General features: G+C 42.3%; 1 protein-coding gene and 1 long non-coding RNA gene across 7 annotated transcripts in view; one reads left to right on the top strand and one right to left on the bottom strand.

The window, feature by feature from the left end:
- Cdk14 (cyclin dependent kinase 14) overlaps nt 1-12,566 on the bottom strand; it is a 573,205-nt gene that overhangs the window by 510,294 nt on the left and 50,345 nt on the right. The gene's annotated exons all lie outside the window — the stretch shown is intronic.
- LOC131906634 (uncharacterized) overlaps nt 843-12,566 on the top strand; it is a 68,190-nt gene continuing 56,466 nt past the window's right edge. For all 5 annotated transcript variants that reach the window (XR_009378162.1, XR_009378166.1, XR_009378163.1 and 2 more), the window contains exons 1-2: nt 843-1,124; nt 3,172-3,223. This is a non-coding gene — a long non-coding RNA (uncharacterized LOC131906634). The remainder of the gene's footprint in view (nt 1,125-3,171; nt 3,224-12,566) is intronic.

The following is a 12,566-nucleotide window of genomic DNA, read 5'->3' as shown; positions in this document are numbered from 1 at the left end:
AGACTCTGATTTCCCAGTTAGCTGGTTTCACAAGCTTTGGCTTCATCACAGTAAAAGAGGAAACTCAAGATAAGCTGTATCAATCCCAAATGCCTGTGATGAAAATCATCAGACTTGCTTCACACCTCTATTTCTAACCAACAAACATGGAGAAATAACTGTGGGCATAAACAATTAGCATCTAATTTACAAAATCATAACTTACATAAGCAGCACATAAAGTTACAATCACCCCGACATGACATTAGTTCTTTTTCACCTCAAAGTTAAGACACACAAGCTGAAAGGAATTCTTCTGAGTACCTAGAGCTTTCAGTTAAAGCAAATAATATACTTTATAAACTTTGTCTCCCAAAGGAAGTGGCCTTGTGGGGATAGTGTCAATTTTCTTTGCCTTGTGTTGAAATCCAATATTGTTTTGACTTCTTGAGTTGCTCTCAGATTCCTGCCAGGGAGCCCAGCAAGCAGCATATTTAGTCTTTCAGGCACACAGGGGATGGAATTCTGTCTCTGGACCTCAGAACTGGTTGGGGTTGCTGGAAACTGCCTGGAGCAGCTGGCCGAACAGCCAGCCTTGCTGGAAACTGCACTGGAGCAGCCTCCTAAACTCCAGCATCAACACATTCATAAGCTCCCAGACCTTCAGGAGACAGCGGGAGGATCACTTATCACTGCCAGCAACTGTGACTGTCGTTAACAAAAGCCAGGCTTAAATGTGAAAGATTTTCAGGAGGGTGAGAAATCCTTCCAACTAGTCACTAGGTGACTCATGCTGATAAGGTATGTCACAATAGCCTGGGTGTGAACAGTGGGAGTTCAAGGAACACCACTGGATATAGGCACTCAGTTAAACACAGATTATTTGAAAACTGGGAGTTCAGGATCTTGTCCAGTAAAAGGTCCAATTTCATCAATAAGACCAGCATACATTCTAAAGAAGTAGAAATAGCAGGTTCTAAGAGCATGACAGAGTTTAACTCAGGACTCAGACTTCCATGTGTGGCTGTGTGCTTCACAGTTCCAGAGAACACAATCTACATTAGCCATCTGTGAAAGGTGTCCCCTGGACCTGTGCTCTACATGGCCCTACTCAGCATTCTTCTAAAAGAACAGCCAAGGCCCAGGTAATCTTCCTTAACCAAAATTTAGCAAGGATGATTTTGGTTTTTTTTAGAAAATATGCACCTTGTACTGCACTTTGCTGATGTTGTACATCTACTAGTACATGCTGTTTACCTATTAACGTGTAAGAATTTGGACATACGAAATCTTTTTTTAACTTTCCATTGCCTGTACCACAGTACTAGAGATATAAGTTACCATTTGCTAGGCATTATCAGGTACCAGATACTAATATTTCTTTTGTATATTAACATCAATTCTTCATGGTCATACTAAGAGGTAGTCACAATTGTTGATCCTGTTTTTGCAAAAGGAGAAACTGAGGCTTGAGAGGGCAGGTAGATGACACCAAGGTCTGATGCTAAAATCTCTGCTCCCAGCCAACATGATATTATTCTTTCTTAACTTTCCCCATATTGTATGCAATGATTATGCATCAATCCTTCATTGCAGAATAATTTACAAATATTATCTCTGCCTAAACAAACCAAGAACCTGTATTTTTTATGCCATTAGTTTCTGTGGTAGTTAATCTTGGTTGCCAACCTGACTGGGCTGAGAGATAAGGGTAAAGTGCACTATTGACATGTCTGTGAGGCTGTTTCCAGAGACACATGGCACCTGGATGAGCAAAGAGAGGCAGATACTCACCTAGAACATGTGTGGCATGAGCCAGTGGGCTGGAACCTGGACAGATGAAAAGTGAAACAACAGGGATGCCTGTACACATGCACGTGGTCCACGTCTTTCGAGCAGGTGCCTTTTTCTAGCTGTCGCCACTCACAGACCATACATCCCAGAGTGCTCTGCCTTCCTGTGTGGATTTGTACCAGCATCTCTCCAGGATCCTTCAGCCTCAGACTGGCGCTACACCACTAGTCCCTCTTAATCTTCCTGGACAAAGCTTCCAGCTTCTTGGAGTGAATGGCCACTTATTTCCCCATCTCTGTAGTCTATAAATGTCCACTGTGGGACAATCAGCATGTGGTCATGTATGTCAATCCAGTAATGTCCCTCTTGAAATTGTATGTGCATCTTATCAATTCTAGTCTTGACTCAAAAGATTTCTCACTATGAAATTCTAAGTTCAGTCCTTATCCATTTCATAAAAATTTCCTTTTTAGACTCCATATTTATTAATTTATAATTTTTTGTTTTCACCATTAAAAATAAATACGAAAGATTTATACACAAACATACACACACACACACACACACACACACCCCACATCATCATCTCCAGATTGTACCCCTCTTAAGGCCTCAGATAGCCAGGCCCCTTCTGAACTACTGGAACTTTCCCACAGCCCTCTGCTCCATTACAGGCCACTTTTCTTCATTTCTGCTTCATTTCACTGTTTATATAACTAATGAACCCTGATAAGATAGGGTAAATCAAAATATCCAAGTGTATAGGGTTTTTTCCCCCTTTTTAGCTAGCTGTATTACAATTTGGGGTAATGTTCTTATAGGGCTAAGTTTATCATATCCTTGTTTTAGTAAAATCATTTATGGAAATACACAAGGAATTATTAAGCTATTTTTAAAAGCAGTTTCATATTTCTGTTATTTCAGCAACAAATGGCCATTTGTTGACCAGACAGAACTAGCCGGCCTTAGAGTGGCAGAGAGACCAGCAGGAGGCACTTGGCCTAATCCCCAGGGCAGGGCAGAACAAGGCACAGGGAAATGGTAGGAACTAACAGGGATTTTCATCCTGCTTTGAGCTCATCAATTTCCCTCCAGATTTCACGAATACTTATGCAAAAATGCAGTTGGTTATTTCAACTGATATTCTCCCTACAGACTCCTGCTGTCCGTGTCACAATGAGGATGTCACTTATCCAAACAGCACATACAGCAAATATAAAGATGAAGAAATACACAAGGAAAGTAGTCATGTAGTTCCTTAAATTACCAATGTTTAACAGTGGCTGTACAAATCCAGAAGCGTTGATTGTTAAAAGCACAAAATTTAACCAGAACTAATGGAGAGATACTGGTACTCTTCAATTAGTCATTGATTTTTTTCTTCTCTTAAATCTACAGTTTGCTCCACCCCTGATCTGTCACTGAACAGGAGTCACCATAAGGAAACAAGGTACAGTCACATTTACCAGAATCAAAGTACCTCTGGCTAGGTATGGTGGCATACTTCTATAACCAGCACTCCAAGGATCACCAAGAGTTTGAGGCCAGCATGCCCAACATTGCAAGTTCTAGGATAGGCAAAGCTACTTAAGACAAGACTGTTAGAGTGGGAACATGCATGAGAGAGAACATACCCCTGACTCAGAAATACTAAAGAGTCACATACAATACATATACTAAGCAAAATAAAACTGTAATCTCCATAAATACCTATGTGGGTATGTTTACAACGGCAATTCTTTTTCCTTTATTGAAAATATTTTATTTTCTCACATAATATATCCTGATTACTGTTTCCCCACCCTCTACTGCTCAGTTCCTCCCCACCTGCCCTCCTATTTGGATCCACTCCCTTTCTGTCTCTCATTAGAAAACACAGGCTTAAACTAGTGGAAACCCATGAACTGTGGACCAATAGCTGAGAAGCCACCAAGGTACTGGACTAGGCCCTCTGAATAGGCAGGACAGTTGTTTAGCTTGAACTGTTTAGGGGGCCCCCAGTCAGTGGGATCGGGACCCATCCCTCGTGCATGAGCCAGCTTTTTGGAGCCTAGTGCCTATGGTGGACACTTTGCGCAGCCTTGGTGCAGGGAAGAGGGGCTTGGACCTGCCTCAACTGAATGTACCAGGCTCTGTGGACTCCCCATGAGAGACCTTGCCTTGGAGGAGGTGGGAATGGGGGGTGGGTTGGGTGGGAAGGCTGGGGGCAAGAGGAGGGAGGAAAGGGGAATTTGTGGTTGGTATGTAAAATGAATAGAAAATCTCTTAATAATAATCAAAAAGAAAACACAGGCTTATAAGGGATAATAATAAAATAACAAAGTAAGATAAAAGAAAAACTATCACATCTGAATTGGACAAGATAAACAGAAGAAAAAGAGCCAAAGAGAAGGCACAAGAATCAGAGACCCATTCATTCATATGCTCAGGAATTCAATAAAAACACTAAACTGGAAGCCTTAATATGTCTGCAGAGGCCCTGGTACAGACCCATGCAGGCCCTGTACATGCTGCCTCAGTCTCTGTGAGTTCATATCAGCTTTGATCATGTGGATGGATTCTGAGGGCCTTGTTCTCCTGGTGTCCTCCATCCCCTCTGCTTCTTACACTCTTTCTGCCTCCCTTTCTGTAGGGTTCCCTGAGCTCTGAGGAGAGGGATTTGATGGAGACATCCCGTTTAGGGCTGAGTGTTTCCAAGGTCTCTCACTTTCTGCGTAATGTCAGGCTGTGTGTGTCTATATTCATTCCCATCTGCTGCAGGAGAAAGCTATAGCATCAATTTTTAAGAGCATGAAAAGGGTGACAACTTAAATATCCATCAAGTAATAAATGAACAAAACATGGATATCCACACAAGGAGTATTAGTAAGCTATCTAAAGGAATGAAGGACTGATATATGCAATGGCAAACATGTACCTTGAAATTATGGTACATGAATACAACCTCATATTAAAACTCATTTAGTGAATGCTATGGTCTGAAGGTTTATGGCACAGATTTCAAAATACGTTACATTTCAGTCTAATCTCTGGTGGGACGATAGTAGGAAATGGGGCCTTTGGAAAGTAAATCATGAGAGTAGAACCCTCATGAGTGGTGCATTTATTAGATGGATAGAGAGCAAAGCATCCCTTGTATCAGGTCACTGTAGGAAGTCAGGAGTTCTGCAGCTTAGAATAGCACCCTCACTGGACCTTCACTAGGCTGATGTCCCATCTCAGACCTCCGGCCTCAAGATCTACTACTAGTAAATACACAATGCTTCTAAGACACCAGGATAGACTATTGTGCGACACCAGCTTGGAGAAGCCAAGGCAGAATCTGACGTCATTTATGTGAACTCCAGGAAATCTTTAGAGCCAAAAATGAAGGAAACAGTTGCCAGTGGAAGGGGTGGGGGGAAGGACATCGGATCTGGCATTTTCATTTTAGGGTGATGAAAGTAGCAGGAAACTGTAATCTAATCATAAAATATTAGAAAAGCATAAATTAATGGTGGCTAACAGTGATCCTGTCATTGGAAGAAAAAAACTAGACTCTGTCACAAAACAAAAGCAAAGACATACACTGGCTCTATGGCCTGGCCAAGTTTCTTACGTTATGTGGGCCCTGGTTTTCTTACAGGGTAGCAGGAGCTAGGGGTATTCTTATTTGTGGTAAAAATGAAACATTCAGCAACAGTCTTAGCATGAAGTAACTAGAGAGACAACACATTCTTGAGAAAGGAAATGACTCCCCAGAGCTCTGCTGTTGGATGAAGCCGCCAGTGGCTGCACGTGCTTCCCTAAACGAACGGAGATGAAAAGTTCAGTTCTTCAGACCAAGAGCCACCTCTCATAGACTGGGCAGTAAGAACCATAGAAGGGCTACTCTATTAGACAGCACAGGTCTAGATCGTCTGATCAATGCCTCGGATCCAGAACATCTCTGCCATCACTGCTCTAAGAGAAGTAGAGATATTCAAATTAACTATCACATGTCATACTCACTTTAAGCCCTTTAGTGTAGCTTAAGTTCCTAGCACCCCTACTGAAGGGTATGTAAGGAAAACAAAAATGTAAAGAAAAGATTGAATTAACAAATTTCACTGAAAGTATCTGAAAAACAGGGAGGAGGAGAGGACTTGGAGCAAGAAAACAAAAATAAACAAAGTTGCAACCAAAGTCTTAATCATCGTTAATGATCCAGATTGCTGAAAAAGCTTTGTCAACATGTAAAACTACCATAGTCTCTTCATTCCACAAGATGAAGTTAAGTAAGCAAGAGGCAGCAATCTCTAATAACCAAATGTTTATGGCATCAATTTTTATCAATAAATTTCTTAGAAAACAATTTGAAATACCTCTTTCTGTATAGCATGACATGGTTGATGTCAACAGGAAGCTTAATGCTCCAAGAGCAATGAAATTCTATCATTTTTAGCCAGTCTTTGTCTACAAGATACACTTTCCCAACTATTTCTAGTTGTGTTATAAGTATAAGAACACTTCCTGTTTATGACTTTGAGCAAGTACAAGGAAGGAGAAAGTTGTGCCTCGCTGCCACTCACTGTCCCTCAGCCACATGGACAGCACTCAACAACAGAATGCTCCCAGGAACTGTCAGGAGCAGCTTAAGCTCAGAGCCCTCCACAAACTAGAATGAGAACTTATTTGCTTCATCTTAGGTTCAGCAAGATTCTAGGCCACTGTATATGACAGATTGAGCTTCAGATGCCAAAATAATAAGGTCAGACTTGTGACGGAACATTGGATAATAATTTTAAAATTCCTCCATTGCAGCTCAAACACTTTCCCATTCAAAATGAATTAGCCCTCTGAAGGAACCAAATGGAGGCCCTGGAAGAAAAGGGTAAGCATTTGGTTTTCAAGTCGGCACACTTTGTTTGCCTTCTTCCGGTGTAATATACCAGTAACTATGTCTAGCGGTTGCAAAGCACTTTCCCCTGAGAACTCTAAGAGTTCTAAAGAGATGGGCTAATCTGTGCTTTCAGGATTCCCAGGCAGCAAGAGGGGCTTGCGATTCTCTCACATACAAAAAGAAAAAGCTGAAGTAGTTTTACGAGTTATGCCACTCCACGCTGAGTTTTCCGTTGGGAATGTACGCGTCCTGGCTCAAACCACAGGCAACAAACCAGAAGATTTAACAGACCACAGGAACTCCAAGGATCTCTCAACATGAGTCAACCTCTCTGAAGAAAGGTTGGCAAAGTCCCAGGATGTCACACCCCTTGGCAGAATTACTAATGGCCACGGAAAATCATGAAGAATGAATGCCCTTTTGCCTGCTCCACAGCAAGCAAGAGCCACATTAGCATCCCAAAGATGTGGTCATACTCCAGATATGCATGTGAAATACGCGTAGAGCTCTCACTATGAAGTAAATGACTCATGTAAGATTAGGAAGCAGGTAAGCGTTTATGCTGATTTATATCAGGTAATCAGCATGTGTCTCAACTCTAATTCTCAGCTTATACACAAATATCTGATTAGTTAATAACTTAATTAGGCTTAAGGGTGGCTAGCAAGTAAGTCAGTATCTGCCCATGGCCTTGACTAGATCAAAAAGCCCTTTTACAGCATTGGAAATTGTGCTTCTCACCTGAAAACAGGCAGTTTGCTCCAAAAAATACTTCCTTTCCCATGCTACCTTCTGATACTACACTGTAGGCTCACTGCTAGACTTGTCCAACCAGCCAGGCCGTTATCACAGCTGAAGAGACAAAAACTGATGCTCCTTTCCAAATTCCACTTCCGCCGTAAATCTAGAACATCAGTCCAAAACTCATGTCCACACACGACCCTATACAAGAATGTTGATAGCCACTTCGTCCATGACTGCCCAAACCTGGAAGCCACCAAGATGTCAACCCATAGGTGAGCAGATAAACGAACTGTGGAACATAGAGACAAAAGAATGTCACTTAGAGATTCTATTTTTAAAATGTAGTTAGCTGCCAAGCCACAAAGAGACATGGAGGGGACTTAAATGCTTTTCACTAGGTGAAATAAGCTGGTCTGAAAGGACTACATACTATAATATTCAAATATACAATATGTAACATTCTAGAAAAGGGGAAGCTATAGAGACAAGAGAAAGAGCAGCTGTCAGCAGGGGTTCAGGGGCAGGAGTGAGGGACGAGGAAGGGACGGAGCACCAAGAACTGTCCAGGGCACTTGAACTAGTCTGTTGACTGCAACGGGAGAGGCATGCCATGCATTTTTCAAACCCCTAACTGTGTGAACTGGAGTTAACAGTAATGACCATACTGGTTCATCAAAAATAAATGTACCACACTAAGACATTAGTCACAGGGAAAGAGGTGCAGAAAGAATGATAGGAAAATGCTATACTTGCTGCTCAAAATTTCTATAGGCCTGAAAGTGCTCCAAAAGATTAACTCTAGTTATTTAAAAAAATCAAAAACTTCAAGTCAGACCTGATGGCACACGCCTTTAATCCCAGAATTTGGGAGGCAGAGGCAGGCAGATCCCTGAGTTCAAGGCCAGCCTGGTCTAGGAAGTCAGTTCCAGGAAAGCCAGGACTACACAGAGAAACCCTGTCTCACTTAAAGTTTTTTTTAAAACAAACAAACAAACTCATGAATCATAAATACAGAATCGCCAATCAGGAGTGTTATTGGTGGCTACCCCTTAAGGTAAACTTTTTTCTAGTGAAATGAGTTCTGAAAACCAAGCTGCAGTTAGTTGCCTCATTTTAAAAGAACTTATATTCTCCTTGATAGTTTATCAACCTAAACAAAGAAAAGGAACTTTTCAAAATTTTAGCCAAGTGAAAGTTAATATACATGTTAGCAAAAGTAAGCAATTAATTTAGGAACCCCATCTGCATTTTCTAGAAAGTAATCAACCAATGTCACAAACTAGACTTTTTTTCATGTGTGTGGTATGTGCATGGTGCATATTCACATGTGTGCAAATGTGTATTACATGTGTGTAGATGTACAAGTGTGCAGCTACATGTGTTTCCAGATGCTCATGTGTATATGTCATGCCTATGGGAGCCTGAGGATCACACTGTGTGTCTTCCTTGATTGTCTCCACCTTCCATATTAAGGTAGTGTCTCTTGCTGAACCTGGAGCTCGTTGATACTGGCCTGGTCTAGCTAGCCAGCTTTCCCTCATTTCTGCTACCCAAGTGCTGAGGTTAGAAATGGGCTGCCCACTTTTCCAGGTAAAAAACACGTGATAAAGGAGAGAGCTGGGAGAGTGGGACACAGAGGGGCACAGGGAGAGCTATAGAGCAAAAAAACCAGGACTGACAAAGAGGAGCACTTGCCCCCTGAGCTCCCCAATGCTTCTCATTGGTCAAATCTGGCTGCAAGACATTGTGCGTTGGTGTTCATTGGTGAAGTCCACGTAGATTAGCCACCCAGAGCTCAGAGCAGGACGGAAAAGGCACAAAGAGAAGCCATCAGATCATCTCAAAACACTCACAGAAACAAATGCAGCCACAGATAGGAGGCATCTTCACTACAACCCTCACGCTAAGGCCAGTCAAAATCCACTTCTATTGCTCTGTCTTTGGGCAAATGGTTGACATTTTAGCCTCAGATTCTTCACTTGTAAAATACAATTAGCTTGCAGTATAAACACAAAACGATGAAGTGTCCAGTGCCTATGTATAGGAAGCACCATTGTCTTCCCTACAGCATGTACCTAAACACAGTATTATCACATCAGGGTTTACTTATTTTCATCCCTTTTCAGTGTTATATGTGGTTCCTCTCTCTCTAGCTACACAGTAACGTCTTTCAAGACAGGCAAGTTCCAGGCCATTTTACTTCACTGCCGTGTTCCAAAATGTACCTGCCTAAAATAGAGTCTTTTAAACCATGCAAAAAGGTAAGTACACAGTAAAGACACATATAACCCCTCTGGTAGACATAGAAAGGCTGCATCAACCCACTAACCTGAAGAACAGAAGTACCATTAATAACATTGCGCTGTTTCCTTGGGTCTATAATGCACTCATCTGATTCATGAGTTGATATAATTATGCTTCCTCGTGCCATTATCCTTATGTAAAGCACAAGTCATTCGGCAGATATACCTTCTCAGCAAGTGCTTCCAATTTTAATATACACAAACTATCAATCATTGCAACTGGGGACAATAAGAAAAAGAGGGAATTAAGGTTTGCAAACAGAAGGGGGAAATAAAGCACATGGCAAGGCAGGGATAAGTGTCTCAGGGAAAAGAGAAGAAGAGAGGAAGTGAGTCTGGCCTGGAGTTGCCCACTGGTGAGCTGGAGGCCACTGTGCAGCACAAGGAAGACGCCCAGCAGCAGGCCCTCAGGCCAGGGCTGGCGGCACACAGAATCTATCTCATGTGTTCATGGTGATGCAAGATGACTTTTTTTTTTAAGTTCCTGGATTAAATAGATTTAACAAAGCTACCCAGCATCACAGAATACCTGTATTTCTGGAGCCATCAGAAGGAGACTGGAGGCCCGCTGCAGGAGACACACACACACAAAGGAAACATTGACCAACATGCCTCTGCAGTTTTCAGGGATGATGTGTCTGGAAATCTTAATACCTGTTTCGGTGTGTGGGAAAGCAAGAACCTCACATGACAGGCAATTTTAAACGGAGACATTTAATGGAGGAAAGTGGTCATGTGGGTGTGGGGACTGAAAAGTGAAAATGAGGCACTGATCACCAGATGCTAGTAGCTGCTAGAAGCAGCTGCAAAGCTCAAGAAACACAAAGGACGATATGGAATTACAAGATCTCGGTGTTCAAAGTGGGAACAAAACAGAGTGTAGCAGCCTTTCACACTTTAGTGAGGGGACGAGATATCATTGGCTCCTAAAGAAGCTCTCAGCTAGATGCAAACAGGAGCTGAAAGCATTTGTGTCTGCTCTCTGTTGTTCCCTTCCTTCTACTTCTGAGTCTTCATGGGGTGCCTTGTCCTACTGGAAGTGACTAGGAATCCAGATGGCAGAGGGATCTGGAAACCATAGTCTGCACAGCTCCAGCCCCAGTCTCACAACAAAGTCTAAAATGGCAGGTCTGAAGGGAAAGCCACAGCTGGATGTCCACATTTTCCCAGTGGGTTCCAACTCCCTGGCCCGACAATCCTTCAATACGGGTTTCCAGAACCTCAGCCACAAATTTGAGAACCAACAAATGTTATACATTTTTTCTGACTAAAAGTTAAAATATTGCACTAATCATCTATTCCTCTGCCCTGATGATAAATATATTTTTTATTAATTCGGGCCAAAAAATCCACAGGACAGAACGTAATTTCTAAGTAAGAACATTGCCAAATTCCAACAATTTCTCCCAACAAAGGAAAATTTTTAATGAATTCCTAGTTATCAAAACCTGTTTAACCAGCTCCTGATCCCTCTAAAGATCTGGACTCTACTGAGATTAAACATGTGTCTTGAGCAAAGTGAGTTTTTTGTCTGGCAGGCGGGAGAGATGTGAGGCTTTGAAGAAATGGTGGCCATTCTCCAGGAAAACCCCCAGGATCACACTGCTCCTGGTATTTAGTAGATACAGGAGTCTCCTTCCATCCTAAATAGAGCTCATCTGTGTGACCAAGGGGACATTGAAGAAATGACGGTGCATGATCTCCAAGGTCACAAAGACATATGGTTCCCATTGGGCTTTCTCTCTTGGATTACTCCCTCTGGGAGAAGCCAGCCACCACAATAGAATCCTTGGACAGCCCGCTAGAGACATCCATGTGGCAAGGAACTGGGGCCTTCTGCCAACAGCCAATGGGTGAGTCACTGAGCAGACAGTCGTCCTGGCTCAGCCACAGCCTTCAGAGCACCACAGCTCAAACTGACATCTTGTAGGAGACACCAGAGCCAGAAACACCAGGCTGAGCACTCTCAGACTCCTGCCACACAGGATTCTGTGAGAAAATGGACGTCGGAGTTGCTTCAAGGTGTTACATTCGGGGATAACTTTCCTACCGTGTCTCAGTACATAACTAACGTACTCTCAAGGGGTGCTGCGTGATTATATTCTCTTGTTCTTCCGTTGACTAAATGAGATTCATTAAACATACATCAGCCCTCGACTCACAGTTGGACCTGAAAGAATTTCATGGCTCCACTAATGTCGTTTATTTAAGGAAGCCAGCTGCTCCCACTCTCTCTATATGTTCAACTACTCTTATAATAGACCTTGAAATCTCTCTCTGTTGAAGCCAACATGAATGAAATGCTCATGGGGTTTTAAGCCCCTTAATGCTGGACACATTCCAGCAGATGATCAAAGATCGGGCCACACAGATCATTCTTACCCAACTGGAAGGTGGGGACAGATAAGCTCCAGAGCTCCTAGCAGCAGGGAGCTGGAAGACACAAGCCTCTCAATGCTCCCACACATCAAAGCTGTACACCACATCTTATCAAGTAGAAGTAAGTAGTAAAAGTAGTTTGGAGTCCACAGGGGAGGAAATGGTTTAAAAACAAGAAGGAAAGACATTCAGTTTCATTACTAAATTCACCCTTGAAACAACTAGGAAATCACAAGTGTCCTTGTGTCTAATTGGGAAATCTTGAAGTTTCAGAAAACAGGAGAGGAAAAGTTAGGAAAATGAACATTGAGGGTAAGAGTAAGCAATTTTGGCAGCATACACAAGCATGTGCCTGTCACACGATGGCCTTTCATCAATGGCAGACTATGTACAACAGTGGCCCCATAGACTATAATTGCACAGTAATGTCACAGCCACCTGAGTTTGTGCAAGGCACATAACAATGAGACTGCTTAACAACACACTGCATTTTTTGGAAAATGTTC

The sequence above is a fragment of the Peromyscus eremicus genome, chromosome 3, assembly GCF_949786415.1.
Source record: "Peromyscus eremicus chromosome 3, PerEre_H2_v1, whole genome shotgun sequence".
Classification (NCBI taxonomy): Eukaryota; Metazoa; Chordata; class Mammalia; order Rodentia; family Cricetidae; genus Peromyscus; species Peromyscus eremicus.
The sequence above is the reverse complement of the archived record's forward strand: the minus strand, read 5'-3'. Positions and strand labels throughout refer to the sequence as shown.